Genomic DNA, 17,585 nt, shown 5'->3' with positions numbered 1-17,585 from the left:
AAAGGGTAGCATAAACAACGAAGCAATATCAATATTAAACATATATGCACCAAGTGGTATGGCACTCAACTTCCTAAAGGAGAAGTTAAGAGAGTTGCAAGAAGAAATAGACAACAAAACTGTAATAGTAGGAGATCTCAACCTTGCACTCTCAGAATTAGACAAATCAAACCACAAAACAAATAAGAAAGAAATTAAAGAAGTAAATATAATATTAGAAAAATTAGGTATGTTGGATCTTTGGAGAAAATTGAATGGAGATAGAAGAGAATATACTTTCTTCTCAGCAGTTCATGGAACCTATTCAAAAATTGACCATATATTAGGACATAAAGACCTCAAAATTAAATGCAAGAAAGCAGAAATAGTAAATGCTTTCTTTTCAGATCATGATGCAATAAAACTACATTCAACAAAAAGTTAGGGAAATAGACCAAAAAGTAATTGGAAACTAAACAATCTCATCTTAAAGAATGATTGGGTGAAGCAGCAAATTATAGATACAATTAATATTTCACTCAAGATAATGACAATGATGAGACATCATACCAAAATTTGTGGGATGCAGCCAAAGCGGTAATAAGAGGGAATTTTATATCCTTAGAGGCTTACTTGAATAAAACAGAGAAAGAAAGATTAATGAATTGGGCTTGCAACTAAAAAACTAAAAAGACCAAATTAAAACCCCCAATCAAATACTAAATTGGAAATTCTAAAATTAAAAGGAGAAATTAAAAATATTGAAAGTAAAAAACTATTGAACTAATTAATAAAACTAAGAGTTGGTTCTATGAAAAAGCCAATAAAATAGATAAGCCTTTGGTAAATCTGATTAGAAAAAGGAGGAGGAAAATGAAATTAGTAGTCTTAAAATGAAAAGGAGAACTTTCCACCAATGAAGAGGAAATTAGAGAAATAATAAGGAGTTATTTTGCTCAACTTTATGCCAATAAATTTGATAACCTAGTGAAATGGATGACTACCTCCAAAAATACAGACTTCCCAGACTAACAGAGGAAGAAGTAAATTGCTTGAATAGTCCCATTTCAGAAAAAGAAATAGAACAGGCAATTAAACAACTCCCTAAGAAAAATCCCAGGACCAGATGGATTTACATGTGAATTTTACCAAACATTTAAAGAACAATTGGCCCCAATGCTATATAAATTATTTGATAAAATAGGAATGAAGGAGTCCTACCAAATTCCTTCTATGACACAGACATGGTACTAATACCTAAACCAGGTAGGCTGAAAACAGAGAAAGAAAATTATAGACCAATCTCCCTAATGAATATTGATGCTAAAATCTTAAATAAGATATTAGCAAAAAGACTACAGAAAATCATCTCCAAGATAATACACTATGATCAAGTAGGATTTATACCAGGAATGCAGGGCTGGTTCAATATTAGGAAAACTATCAATATAATTGGCCATGTCAATAACCAAATTAACAAAAACCATATGATCATCTCAATAGATGCAGAAAAAGCATTTGATAAAAAAAAAAAGAAAAACTTGAGTTCAAATCCTTCATTTGATACTTAGTAGCTACTCAAACATAGACAATTTTTTAAAAGACTTTCAGTCTCGTTTTTATCACCTATAAAACTGGAGAAATAATAGCTTTTATACTTATCACAAAGAGTTGCTGGCAGGATCAAATAAAATAGTAACATATTAAATATTTTGCAAACCTTGAAGCATCATATAAAGATCAACTATTATCATTGAATCTGCTAAGAAAAAAAAAGAGGTGCCACGTAAAATCGCAAATCTGATAGTCTAGAAAATATTCCAATAAGTTCAGAAAAAAGCACATAGATTTTAGTAGGGCAGCTTATTTTGGACTTTGGCATTCCAAAAGACTTTGTAGGGTGTGTCACTTTTGTTTTTGTATTCTTCTTTGGTTATTTCTTCATCCTTTCTAAGAGCAGTGAAAGGGACTTTTCAAGTTTTATCCAGCACAAGAAGAAGGTTCTTTCACTTGGAGTAGATGGTATAATATTCATCAATAGTTGAAGGAGGAAAAATAACTCCAATTCTCTTTGGTTTCTATGTTTTTCATTTGGATAAAGATTTTTAGACTGGTTGAAACTTGTTATGTAATTAAAATCACTTGAGAAGGCAAAATAGCATAATTTAAGGAACAGGAGTCAAAGAGTCAGTGGACCTGGGTTCTATTCTGAGCTTGGCCAGTTACTAACATCATAAATTTAGACCAGTCATCGAAATTCTCTGAGCTTCCATTTCCCTTATGTAAAATCTGAATAATGATAAATATTGCACCTATGAGAAATATGACAAATAAATACTTCACAGACAGAAAGGATAAGTGGATTGCTATTATTACGATTTTTCCAGTATTGCTTTCTAAGAGCTAGTTTTATTGCACATAATATATCATACTGGACATACAAAGTAATTCAATTACAATTTACACATTGATATGCTGATCATAACATATGCAATAAAAAGAGAGAAAATATTTTTATTTTATAAATAATTGTGGCATTTGATCAACTAAATCCAAATTCTCAGTCTTCACTATGTCCCTTCAGATATATTTATTTTCACAATAGATCAAACTTCACAATAAAGGGCTCCTGACAACTGAAAATGGACTTAATTCTGGGAACAGCAAAGTTACCCTGCAAATAGACCAGCTGAAATATTTTAGCAATGGTATCATTAAGAGGAAATTGCTGTGCCTGCTGCTCATCAATTTCAAACATGGAGCAACTCTTGAATTTACAAAGATTCAAAACAATCTCCTCTAATGAACATGTTCTAGTAACAGAGAAATTGCAATGTTCTGTTAATGTTAAGCACAAATAGATTAGCTCTCAGTCCTTCCTTTTCCTTTTTCCCACATTTCCAAGGATTTGTGCTAAATCAAGCAATTAACAAAGAAAGATTGCAGCATGCCATCATCCCAAACAGGCTAGTGACAAAGGCAGAAGGCTGATGGAAGAAACAGGAACATAGCTTCTAGCTCAACAATTTCGAGATTAAAGTGCTTTTCTAACTAGGATGGAAAATAAATGTGGCAGTGCATTGCCATTTTCAAAACCCTTTTGATCATATACAAATGGCCTAAATTTATATACTTTCCTTATAATTTTACTTAGCTTCTATCCATGGCTCAGTAGAGATTATTTTTCCTACAAAGAATCTTGGCTCTAGAGTCATCCAGACCCAAGTTTATTCATATGGGAGTCTGATCTCTAAAAGAGTGGAAAAATGTTCTTTATTTCCCTGGCTTATTGTCTCTATCTCATGTTTATTGGGAAAATAACTTAAACTAAACTAAGGTATAGTTCATATCAAAAATTATCCCCCCAAATTGTTAACAAGTCATCTTTAATACTCATCATACACTATAGGAGATAGCTAGTAGGTGACAGATGTTTATTTCCTTGACAAAATAAAAGGCTTAAAATAAAAAAGACTTAGTAACCACCAAACCTCTATTACTCTTTTATATATGAAAACCCCCCCCAAAGACTTCTGAATATATGTTTAAATTTATGTCAGAACTGCATTGTACAAACAACTCATGAAGTTTTGATCTTCTCCCCATTCAGGTATGACTTGAATCTTTTAATTCTTTCAGAAAGTTAGAACATCTTCTTAGCAGTGGTAATCTACTCTAAGAAAATTGTAATTTCAAGTGGAACTTTCCACTTGGCAACTAGCCTTAATTCTATGGAGAACTTCTCATAATTATGAGGCAGCTGACAAAGCTGGAAGTTTCAGGATTACTGCTTGATGTCTGGAGCTCAGAAGGGAAAAAAAAACATAAAACAGAAGAGGTGATCAAGGGCTTGAGATCTTGTATCAGGTTTGCCTAAACAAGCACATATTTATTAACATTAAGAGAAAGGAATCATCTTTTCTCCATCCCTATTTTGCTGGAAGCTCAAGAAAGTTGACTTGGATGATGATTCACTGAGAAAAAAAGGAAAATATTTCTATAGCTCTTATGCCTTCTACAGAGATGGCAGATCCTCCTGGTTCAATATCTAACCATTTTCAATACCTTCTAGTCATGGAGATACAAGAGGAAAAGATAAAAGCTGATGGATAACACATTTGCCTTGTGAAGAGTTCAGAACATAGGTCTATTTTAGTGCATATTCTTTATGTGTGTGCATGTATTCATATATGTTGCTCAATAATTTCAGTTTTTTTCTAATTCTTCATGCCCTATTTGGAGTTTTCTTTGCAAAGTTTGTGGAGTGCTTTTTTATTTCCTTCTCCAGTTCATTTAAAAGATGAGGAAACTGAAGCAAATAGGATTAAATTGCTTGCCCAGGACCGCATAGCTAATAAGTATCTGAGACCAAATTTGAGCTAAAGGAAGATGAGTTCTCCCAACTCCAGACCTTGCATTCTATATGTGCACAGCCTAGCTGCCCTGCGTATCTGTGTGTGAATATATAGAAATGTCTACATATATTCATATATCCACATATATTCATTTATGTATCTATGTCACTGTCTTTATTTCAGTTAGATAATAGCTAGCTAATAGGCACCTACCATGTACCAAGTATTGTGTTATGAGTTAAAGATATAAATATGAAAAAAGAACGTTAATACCTGACTTTGAAAAACTGATAACCTATGACAAAATACAATGATAAACTAAAAAGCCAGAAGAAAGGTAAGGGAGGAAAAAAGCACCTAATGCAGAGATATGCTGAAAAAATCTCAAAGAACCAAGTGTGCAAAGTAGTGCAGACAAGTGAAAAATAAGATGTCTATGATGAGTACTCTCCTTAAATAAAGGTTTTACATTCATAGCTCTGACCTCCAATAAATACAAATGGGATGTGACTACCAGGGTTGATTCAAACATAAAGGTTGGTAAAGTTTTCCCAAGGATAAGCTTCCTAAACAGAAGCAAATCTCTGGCAGGACCATTAATCCATCCCTCTCCAATGTTCTAAGTACTTCTGATATTAATGTAGCTTTATAAAATATCCATTATATCAAATGTATGACCTTATATTATATATTAATACTATAATATATTAATATACTATTGTTATGTCAAATATGTATATTAATATATATTATCAAATTCTTTCTCTAATATTTTACTAATATTATACTTTCATGTATATCTACATATTTATACCCCTATATAGAAATATAGATATAAACACAGACATATGAAGAGAGTGAATAAACATTTATATAGCAGATACAATGTTCTTTTTTTACAAAAAATTATCTCATCTGATCCTTACAACAAGGTAACGAAGGTGCTATTATTATTTCATTTTATATATGAAGAAATTGAAGTAGAGATTAAGTGACTTGCCCAGAGTCTCTCGGCTAGTAATGTCTGAGATCAAATTTGAATTTAGATATGCTTGATTATAAATCTATCACTCTATGCTTCATTCTAGAGAACTGGCCGTATTCTAAGGAAGTCTTGTATCTCTGATACAAATTGTCCATGTGTTTGTCCTTCATTCTCAAAGAGGAACATGACATCAGGAAGGGATATAATGACTTTGCAAGTGTATTGGATTTTAGTGAGAGAGGACTGTACAAAGTCACTAGCTTCACTCTCTCCTCCAGAGCCAATTATGTCCACTGGCAAGATAAATCAGGATGATTAGAGATGGCCATGGATGTTGTGGAAGAATTTGACCTTGTTAAATTAAAGTCCTTACTGTCTCACAGAGGCAATGCCCAATCAATGATTAAGACTATGTAAGATATGAGACAAGGAATGATCTTTTTTACCACATTAAAAAAATAAGTATGGGAGGGGAAGATTTGGGGTTTCTAGCCAAAACAGAAACAATTGCTATTTACACTCACTCTGAGCCATTTGGTCTAAAACAATGATTAAGTAAAGCTGGGACTGCGACCAATAGTTGGCCAATCAATAAGAGGCCGAAAGATTTCCAATTCAATGACAAGTCATGGCATCACCTTTGTGGTGTCATGGTCCTTTTCAAGAACAAAGGGCAAGGGGCAACTAGATGGCACAGTGGAAATAGTACCAGTCTTGAAGTCAGGAGGCCCTGAGTTCAAATTTGGCCTCAGACACATTTGCTAGCTGTGTAACCCTGGGCAAGTCACTTAATCCCAATTGTCTCACAAACAAACAAAAACAAAAAATGAAGGGCAAACAACAACTGGTGAGTAGTAAGAGCTACCCCACTGGGAAACCAACTGGCCAGTTACCATTGGACAATTCAATTCCTTCCTACCTAATTCCTTCCATCACTCTTTTCTTTTTTTCCTTCCTTCTCTCCTCTCCTTCCATCCTCTCCCTCTATCCACATAGGGTATCACATTTTTACTTGCAGTACTCTGCTCAAAGGAATACATATTGTGATGACTTACACTTTATAAGATATCTAGTGGTTTATGGGCTAGATTTCTTTCGTAAAGACCATGCCTTAAACTCAAATCACTCTGGCTCTTGTGTGACATTTAAAAGTCATTTAATCTTATTGTTCTTAGGCATCTGTCTAAGACTGTAAGGTGCACAGAAGGTACTTAACTACATAGCTCACCAAGAATTCTCTATTCTGATAAAATCACAAGTTTTTTTTTGGGGGGGAGGTGATTTATACATTGATGTTCACTATATTTATATTAGAGATATAATATGTTATAATCTATATCTTTGTTAAAATTGAGACATAAATATATGTCTGTAGATATTTTAAAACAGTTATTTCAAACAGCATTTTAAATTTATTTTGTTGGCCTTAGACAAAATTTAATTACTTCAGGACTAATATTTTAGGTAACAGAAATAACCTTTTTAATCTATCAGGGAAATGCTCTCTAGCTTCCCATAATATGATTTAACTATCCTAAAGACAGAACTCTTTTAAAAATTATTGCTCTTCACAAAAAGGAAGTAGGGTAATGTTAAAAAAAAAAAAAAGTACTGAATGTATAAACAGAAGACTGGGTTTTGAGATATAGCCCTATAACATCTGATCTGTATGACATGAGCAAATCATTTAATTTCTCTCAGTTTTTTTTTCCTTGTCTGTAAAATAGAGATAATGTATTGCCCATCTCATGGTGTTATTGTGAAGAAAATTTTATAAAAACCTTAATGTGCTTTATAAATGTTTATGATAATAATTATTTTAGGCTCCATGGGGAAGAAAAAACATTTCTATTATAGACAAATATGGAACATAGAAAAGGTTGATTTTTTTTATACATTATTGCTTCAGGTACTATCTCATTGAAACACATTCTTTGACTACTTTAAGAGAGACAATATATTCAGGCTGTCCAACCATTCTGAATAATGAGAAGAATATGGACATTGTTGGATTCATAACAATGTACTAGGCACTACACAAAGTACAGCTGTATACGAAACACATTCCTTGTATAGAAACTCACTGTCTAAAATTGGTTATTTTGGTAGAACACATTTGCATAAGAAAAAAAATAATTCAATCACCCAAGTACTTGATTTTACATAACCAAACATAAATGTGCTTCCAAATAACCATGTTACATACATCTGCCATAAATCATGCAGATGTTTCAGAATATATTGGCTTTGAGTGCTATAAAGATAAAACGTCTGGACAACTGATTTTCCTTCCTTTTATCTCTACATTTTAGTGTCATATAGATGTAGTCTAAGAAGACTTTTTTTCACCTTTGTTGTTGTAGTTGTTCAGTCATTTCAAACATATCCAACTCTTTATGAAATTCCATTTAGGTTTTCTTGGCAGAGATTCTGGAGTGGTTTCTCATTTCCTTCTTCAGTTCATTTTACAGATCAGAAACTGAGGGAAATAGGGCTAGTGACTTTTCCTCTATTTATTTTATATCTACTTGGATGTGTTTCTAAGTGTTAAATTACCCTGGTATTTTTTAATTGTCTTACATCTAAGAATTACCCATACTCCAGATGGGAGTGAAGCTATGTCTGTTGCTAAGGGGCAATGAACTAGGGGAGAAGATTCTTTTTAAAGGCACATATTTTACAGAAATTCCCAACACAAAGAAGGAGGGGCAAAAGCACACATCTTTCGCTTGATATCATTGATCTTATTTATGAGAGATTCTACCTTTCTTTCAACATTATGAGAAATTCTTCTTGCAAAAACTAAAATGGAACAATATTACCAAGTGTCCAAACTGATATTAAGAGGAGTGTGACATAGCAAAGTGTATTTGGGTTTTGGAATTGAGAAGATTTGTGTTCAAAGCCCTCCTCTAACATTTACTAGCTATGTGACTATGAACAAAGTTTTCTCATCTGCAAAAAAAAATGTTATTAAGAGTATCTATGCCCTGTGCTTGTTCTGAAAGTTAAATGAGATAATGGAGGTAAAGTGAGGCACTAAATTTGAATTATACATTTTAGCTATCATTACCATTAGCAATGGAATATTGGCAAGGAATAATGAAAGAAAGGATGCCTGAAACTTGGCTATGAATGTTAGGATTATGTTGCTAAACAGCATAAAGTATGAGTGACAACTTAACCAAGTATTTATATCCACAAATATATTTATTATGCCAATTAAATTTATAAATATGAACTACTTTACAGTCATCTTTAGAGAAAAAAAGAAACCAAAATAAATAAGAACTTAAGGAAAATAATTTTAGCATTTGTGTTTAGGATGGCCTGGAATGGAGATGAGATAAACGGTCCTGTTTGGAGACTGTTAAAATAATCCAGACTTCTTAGGTCACAAGACGGCCCCCCCAATGTAAGCCAACTCTCTGTATGCATGTGGACAATTCAATGATTTGGTTGCTTAAAGCTAATTAGAATAGCAAACATAAGTTTCCTTCAGTGCTTTGAAACAAATAATTGTCACCAGATTGTTTGGACATCTGTTTATATGTATGTGTAAAATAAAAAGGATGACCAAAAAAACAAAATCAATACACATACTTATCCCAAAGCCAACTCAAGCTCATAAATTATAGTTTTTAATATTTTTCAGACTTTTGTAAGATGCTTGATATTTATTTTCCATGTATGTTTATATAATTTGTAAATGTTGTGTGATCTTTTTTTAAAAAGGGCAACGAGGGCTTGAATTAAGGTGATTGCTTTGTGAGGGAAGTGAAGAGATCAGTTGTAACAAATATAGAAAAGTCAGAAATAGTAAGATGAGTAACTGATTAGATATGTGGGATGGAGAGTAATTGATCCAGAGTAATTCTGAGACTTTAAAAAAAACAGGAATACTGGCAGAAAGAGGGACCTCTTTTAGAAGAGGTGAAAGTTTGATGGAAAGGATAATGAGGTTATTTTTTTTAACTCAGACACATTGATTTTCATATATCTCCTAGACATCTAATTTGAAATGTCAAATAAGCCTTTGGTAATATGGGACTGATACTCAGAAGGCTAAGCAAGAAACATAGATAGATAGATAGGTAGATAGACAGACAGATAGACACATACTCATATATATACATATATATAATCTGTATAGAGATGATAATTAAATTCACATGAGCTAAAAAAACTTTCCATGAAAATAAAAGGGAAAAGGTGCAAGTATGAAGCCTTGGAAAATATCCACAGATAGAGGTATGATATGAATATTTCAGTAGCAACGTGACTGAAGGGGGTGATGAGACAGAAAGAAGGAAGATTAAGTGAGATCCAATATTATGGATGTGAAGAGAAATTTCAGACTCACATAAATTGGCATTACTCTAACCATTACTAGAGGCAACTAAGTGGGTAGAGTGTGAGACTTAGAGTCAATAAGATACGACTTCCAATTTTGCTTCAAACATTTACCAGTTGGGTGATTTTAGGCAAGTCATTAATTTCTCTCAGCCCATTTCCCTTTCTATAAAATGGGGATAATAATAGCATTTATTACATAGGGATATTAACAGAATCACATTAATTAATCTGTCCAGTTAAATAACTATCTAAATGCCAGCTATTATTTTGGGTGCATTTTTTTTCATATGACCATCAATGGCCTCTTCTGAGAGCTGCCTGTTTATATTCTTTGACCATGTCTATTATGTAATGAATATGTATATATATATATATATATATAATATATATATATATATATATATATATATATATATATATATACATGTGTATCATTTCCTCATAAATCTTGGGTATCAGAAAATTATTTAAGAAACTTCCTGTGAAGATTTTGTAAAAGTTAGACTGTTGTAAAAGGGAGGAATGAGATAGAAGAGAGAAAGGAAGGCTTTGAAATTTGGAAGACATGCCATCACTTCCTAGCACTACTTTCTTCCTTCTTTTCCTTTTTCTGTCATGATATAATCTATAATATTTAGGATATTAATCCTATTAAGATTTAGTATAGTATAAGTTATGAGATGTTAATTTAAACTTTATTTTTGCCATATTTCTATAAGGATGAGAGTCTATCCCAACTTCAATTAATATAATTGCAAAAGATCTGGACATCTATATTGAATTGAAAGACAAATAAGTATGTAAAGTCCCTAATTAATCAAGAAAATATTGGAGATTTTGAGTCATGATAGGAAAAAGATGATGTAATACATGAAATATCTTGTGATTGGATGGGAAACTAGATGGTGCATGGATTGAAAGTAGAACTGGAATTAGGAATTCAAATTCAGCTTCAGATACTAGTATTCCACTAGATGTTTAACCCTGAGCAAGTTATTTAACCTGATTGCCTCGGTTTCCTCAACTCCAAAATGGGGATAATAATCGCACCCATCTCCTAGGATTATTGTTAGGATCAAATGAAATAATATTTCAAAGTACTTAGCACAACATCTGACAACTATAAATATTAGATATTACTAATGTTGATGAAAGCATCAGGCATACCCTGGACCATCTCTGTGACACAGTAAGCCAATTCAGAATGGTAAATAATCAAATAAGTGATGTGCCAATCAAATCCATAGTTAAGGACCCAGAGAAGGAATTGCATTGGGTATAGGATGAGGTGAGTTTATTTCCTTTCTCTCCCCTAATTACTAGGTAATGACCCTGTGGACTTTCAAAAGTCAAAAGATTTGAAATTCCCATCAGTATAGGTAGCAGATCTTCCTGAAATAGTAGTGGCTAGTTGTGAAGACCGAGTATTTTAAAATCAGCCGGAGTCAGGAATTCAGGTTAGGGGAAAACATCAACTCAAGCCTCAGCCCATTACAGCTAGTGACAGATTCTTTACACAAGTTGAAAGACATTGCAAAAACAAACTAGACACGGTGAAGAAAGATAGGTGCTGTTCAGAAACAAGCAACAAATTATATCTAAGGGAAATTTTATGAGAACTTACGTAAGAGTTTTATAATTTGGCCAAATGTGGTCTTCCCAAGAACCTTAAATGTACAAAGGAAAAGGGTTCTTCTAGTAGAAAGGGATGCTACTTTAACATCTATCTTTGCTGTATCTACTTAGCAAATACTCTTTTAAAGCCAAATTAACTTTAATAATCAACGAAGGAGCTCGAATATTATTTTCCTTAGGATGACCCCCTAGAACTCAGAAGAAATAATAGTAAACTATCTTCTGAAAACTTAGTCCATCAGTGTATGTGGACATTGGAGAATTAGCCTTATTTTTACACATATCAATTACATAAACTATATATATTTCTACAGATAGATATTTATGACCAAAGTCATATCTGATATTAAATCTAGAACAGTTTTAACTTATAAATAGGATACACAATATTTAACAAAAGATTTCAAGATTTTATCTTGTATTGTCAAGACAATTTTAAAATTAATACAAAATTGACACAGAATATCTTGTATTCTCTACATTCCTTATCAAAAAATGACTAAAAATTTTGACATTTCATTCAGGTGTTACAAGGCACTCAGAGGAGAAGAGAAAAGACAATTATTTTGCAGCATCTTAATGGACTAACATTGTTGAAATCTTTCAATTACCCAGTGGCCTAAAAGTAGAAACTAATGGAGAAATAAAACAGAAATGTTTTCAAGGACATGATAAAGTAGATGTTCTCATCCATGATTGTAAAAATTATTTATTGTCCTTGGATAATAGACTTTGCAGTTTTGTTTTAAAGGACTTCTTCCCCAATTATATGAGTATTTGATCTCTTCACCTTTTCTCCTGTCCTTGAACAGAGAATGTTTTCTAATTCTGATGATAAATGCTGTCAATTGTGTTTCAAATATTCCCTGTTTCTCCCTTGACTAATCCTCTTTCTCTCCTGGAACTGTGTGTTACTTATCTTTCCTAAGTTGGTATAGAATGCTGTTGATTGGTTGTATATGCTAAATGAGTCTGAAAGATTATCAAATCTGTACTCCAGGAAACTGAAGCTGCTATCAGTCTTTCTTAGCATGCTAATACATTTTTTTTGTTTTCAGTTTGTCTTCCTGTCTCCTGTTTATAGATTTATCTCTTTAAAGAGAGGTCTTATTCCTCTCAGTCAAAAGAATACTCCAACAGCATGTGGATATACATTGTTTCTACATATGATAGTGATATCATAGACTAAATGGATATTAGTCTTACTGCCTAGAAGAAATAATCTATTAACAAAATTATGTGACTGACATACCTTGCACACATGCAAGGATAATATAAAGGATGGCTGTCTAAGTATGGCCAAAATAATCCAGTAAAAAGTAAAGTCTAATTAATTGGAATTTTTCTGTCACATAAAAGAAAGTTTTATTCTTTTCACTGAATTACCTTCTTCTGAACTCCATTACTGGGAAGGGCACCATCACATTTCTAATTACCCAGGTTCAACACCTCAGGGACATTCTGGGTTCCTTTTTCTCATTCACCCTATACACCCAATCAATCACCATAGTTTATCACTGCTTTCTTCATACCAGTTATATATGTTCCTTTCTCTTCATTTGTTCAGCTAGTTTAAGCCTAACTTAGGCTCTCATCATCTCTCACCTGAATCATTACACTAGTTTTCTAATTGGTCTCCATCCCTTAACTCTCTACTGTAATAAATACTGCACCCTTTGTCAAAGTGATTTTCTTTTTCAAATCTAATTTTTCATCACCCTCCCCAATAAACACCATTCATTCTTTATTATCACCAAGATAAAATATCATGTCCTTTGTTTGACATTTAAAATTCTTCTGGCCCCTTTCTTACCTGTATAATTTTCTTACAGTATACTCCCCTCCATACATTCAATAATCAAGCTATATCACTCTAGGTGAACTTCTTTGCACACAAATCTCCCTTTTATTTCCATGCCTTCATACTGGCTGCTCTTCATGATTGGAATACCCTACCACCAAGTTTCTAAATTTTATACTTCTTAGATATCTTTAAGATTCACCTCAATAGCTACTTCTTCCAAGAAGCTTTTTTTCCCTCCTACCATGTTAGTACAATCATCTTTAAGTTTTTCATTCTTTTACTCTGTATTTATTTTATGTGTTCTGAATTATATATGTTGTTTCCCTCACTAGAATACCTTGAAGGTAAGAACTGTTTTTGCTTTTTATTTGGAACCCTAGCACTTAGCACAGTGCCTGTCACAAAGTAATCAATAAAAGCTAGTTGATTAATTGGATACTTTAGTATCCTGTAAACACATTTTGCAAGATTAAAGTAAATGACACTAAATTAAGTGAACTCTGAAATTTTAATATTAACTTGAGTTATATTGAGTCACCAAATACAATTTTCTTCTTGGAGTTTTTTGACAATATTTATTCTCTACCATTGTGTCAGATTGAAGTTATATAATTTGTTCCTCTGATTTACTGCAACTTTACATATTAGAACTTTAAGAATTAGAAAGATAAGTTTAAGTATTCATATTAAGTTAATTAGCATCAAATTAAGTCAAGTTCATTATAACATTCCACATCTCTCTTGCCATGATCATACATACACATATTACACATAATCATGTTTTTTTAGATATAAAATAATTTTCCCAGTATGGCTTTGCTAAGAATTTAAGAGTGTATTTATAGGATCATTGTCACTAAGATTTTTTTAATATTGTCTCATTTCCAAAGTATAATCCAACCAATAGAATTATGATTGAAATTTATCCAAACCATCACAGAAAAATTGAGGAATTGTTTCTATATTCATGCTCCAATTTTAAAGCAGTTAAATCTTCTTATTTACTAGCTTAAACCCCTTTTGCAACAGATTGGTCATATAAAGCATCTATCAACTTCATAAGAACCATGTATTAAATAGATTTTAGTTAATTCCATTTTCCAAAATTAATTTAGTTCATAATTCAAATAGTCTAGTATATATTGGACATACCATAGAATTTTTTCCTGAGAATTTAAAGCAACTTCAAGTATGCAGTCAATGTCAAATCAGTTTTGATGTGCAGGTATTAAATGATCCCAATAAGTAATGAGGGAAATGATTAAACTTACTCAGCATTTTTCATGCACACACATAATATATTTCCAAAGATTTATATAGCTGACAATGAATTGGAAAAATATTAAATTAGCAATTGATTAGATACATATGATCCCATAATGAGATAATATATTATCATTTATTCTAAGATATTTGGATTTTATTTGACTTTTTGAGAATGAGTTCTTTGTAGCAAATAATGAATCAACAGCATAATTCACAAAATGAAGGCATATATAATATTGAAAGAAAACTCCATTGCTTTGAAAGTATATATTTTTTGGTGAGCTCTCCTTCTGATACATATTTCTATCCCTCTATAATTTTGAATGTTTTTAAGTGGTGACAAATTCATCACCTGATAGCCAACTTGGTAATGAGCCTCTACAAACCTATATTGTCTGATATGCAAACCTATAGTTTAGCCCTAGTCCATACACTAAACCTTTCAATATCTTCAAAATTCGAGTTCCTCTGGCATAACCATCAAGAAGTCAGGATCACTTCCATGCTATGAAGAGACATCTAGAATGATATTGGGAAAGGAAAGAGAAATCAACTAAGTTGATTATATTTGTCTGAACAACTTCTTAGATACTGTAAAATGAGCCAGCCCAAGAAAGTCCAGACAGGTTCATGATGTTCTTTGTGAAGTCTGGATTCTAAACAGAGGAGCAAAATCAGAAGTCCGTCTAGGGACACACACTGAGTCTGAAAGAAAGTATGAAAATAGGTTATGTCATAAGAAGAAAGAAAAGGACTGGCAACAAAATAACCAAACTAATTTTAAAATCCAGAGTATCTATCAAATTAAAGGAAGACAACTGATAGAGAAGCAAGTAACAGGTATCAAGAACAGAACAGGGAAACAATAAATTTAATCAATGAAAGACTGGGGGATAAAATAGGATCTCACACACTCATGAATCAGGATACAAGACAATAATTTCTTGAGAACAGAAATATCAAAGACATTGCAAGAAAAGAGGAATTATTGACTCAATACTGAACCATAGAGTTCTGAGATCTTTATAATCCTTCTGCCTAGAAACAAGTTAATTCCTAAGCTTGGCGAAGAGGCATTCCTATAAGTGGAAGTTAAGTATGTCCAACTCTGACATACTTTAAGAGGGTTAAAGTGCTGAAGTGACAGGAAAGCCATTATAATATTTCATTTTTTGATGATTATTAATGGAAAACAAAGTTACAGTACAAGGGACTTACTGAAGCTGTTTCAGGGTACATTTTCAAAATTGAAAAATGGATGACTATGTAAGTAAACTCCTGAATGAAATGTGCATTTTATATTGAAGAAAGATTTTGATCAAAGCATAAATCAAAGGGAACAAGAATTACAAACCTTGCTAAACTTTTCAAAGGCAGTTGGAGTTACATGTCATAGAAATATCTTACTTGGACATAGGCTGAAAGCTGTAACCTCTCTAGTATATTTTTATTTCTATCTCTGTCTGTGTCTCTTTGTATCTTTTTCTCCTAATTTCTCTTTCTCCATATACATACAATATGGAGTGCTAACAGAGATAACAGATCATTTAGAGGATGGAAGGAAGGAAAAAAGGAAGAGTCTTCATTCTTCAATACCACTATCAATAAAACAATCCTCAAAGAGAAATGAAAGCATTAGCATTTCCTTTATTGTACAATGCACACACAGAGTCCTCACATAACCTGTGAAAAAAGAGAGTTGAGCTATATGTTATTGCTTATTTGATGTAAAATGAATTAGTTAAAAGAAAAACATTTGTTCAGTCAAAAAGGTGGATGTTTTGCTTATTGTCAGAGGAAGCTGATTTTTTACTCAAATTGATTGGTTATCTTACTGATCAATTAAATGCAAAAATCACTTAATATGCATATAACTATATAGAACAATCTCTCAGAGAACATCTGTTAAGTACCTACTGCTGCTCTGAGCTTCTAAGAACTTGGGATACAAAGAAAGAAAAATAAATAGTTTTTACTCTTAAGGAGTTCACTATCTATGTAGATAGACAATGTACAAACAATTATGCACAAAGAAGCTATATCCCAAATAAAAAAGGAGAGTTTCAAAGGGAAGGCATTAAGATTAAAAACTGATAATCTTTCAGACGGTGAGAAACTTGAAGTAAGCCAGGGAAGTTAGAAGGTAGAGATAAGGATGGATAGAATTTCAGGCATGAGAGACACCAGTAAAAGTGTTTGTAATTGGGAGAGAGTTTCATGTACCAAAAATAGAAGGCCAGTGCTTCTAAACAGCACAATATTTTGAGGAGAGTAAAGAACAAAAAAAAAACCTAGAAAATTAGGAAGGGGTTAGGGTATAAAGATTTTTGAAAACCAGACAAGGAACTATATATTTTAATATTGGCAGTAATGTGCGAAGTACTGGAGTTTATTATATTTGCAGGGGTGGGGGGGTGGCTAACAAACAGTATCTATTTTCCTCTTTACTTGATGATATTCTTTATTCTTGTTCTTTGGACTTTGTTATTTGTATATGGTGCAGCCTATTCATATCCATTGAGTGCCTCTTAATTTCCCTTTGTGTCATGCTCATCTTTATTTCTTCATAGGCAGTTGTGTTCCACATCTCTGTCACCAGGCAATACCAGCCTTTAAAAAAAATACTTTCACGGGAAACTTGAATTGACAAAAAGGCTTTGCAATTTCCCAAAACCAATTGGGCACACTTTCTCCCTAATGTTTAACTATTAGCTTAACTTATGTTCATCTGTACTGTCTATTCCAGATAAAATTGTTGTTGCACAATCTCAGTTCAAGCTTGAACAAGTTATACAAATAGATATTGAAATCTGGGTAGACACTTTTCATCTCCTTGATCTTTTCTGTGTGGATGAACAGGAAAGTAATTACTGATCTCTTCCAAAAGATCTAGTAAGGCCCTGGTATTTGATGAAATCATGATAATATTATATACAAACAGAATCAACAAGAGAATATCACAATACATAGGGCATCTCATATCAATTTTGATCCTGTACTCACTTTCTTCTATCATAGATGTGAGTATTCTTGGCAAGCATTGATTTCCCTTCATGCCTTGCCTGATTTTTATGATTAAAGGATCATTGGAGATAGAATGACAGATAGAAAGACAGATATGTGACAGGACAACCAGATATATTGAACCAAAGTGGACCTACCATACTTAGATCCTAACATGACAGTCCCTGAAGTGCCCATGAAG

Source organism: Sarcophilus harrisii, chromosome 1 (genome assembly GCF_902635505.1).
Source record: "Sarcophilus harrisii chromosome 1, mSarHar1.11, whole genome shotgun sequence".
Lineage (NCBI taxonomy): Eukaryota > Metazoa > Chordata > Mammalia > Dasyuromorphia > Dasyuridae > Sarcophilus > Sarcophilus harrisii.
Note: the sequence above shows the minus strand (reverse complement) of the source record.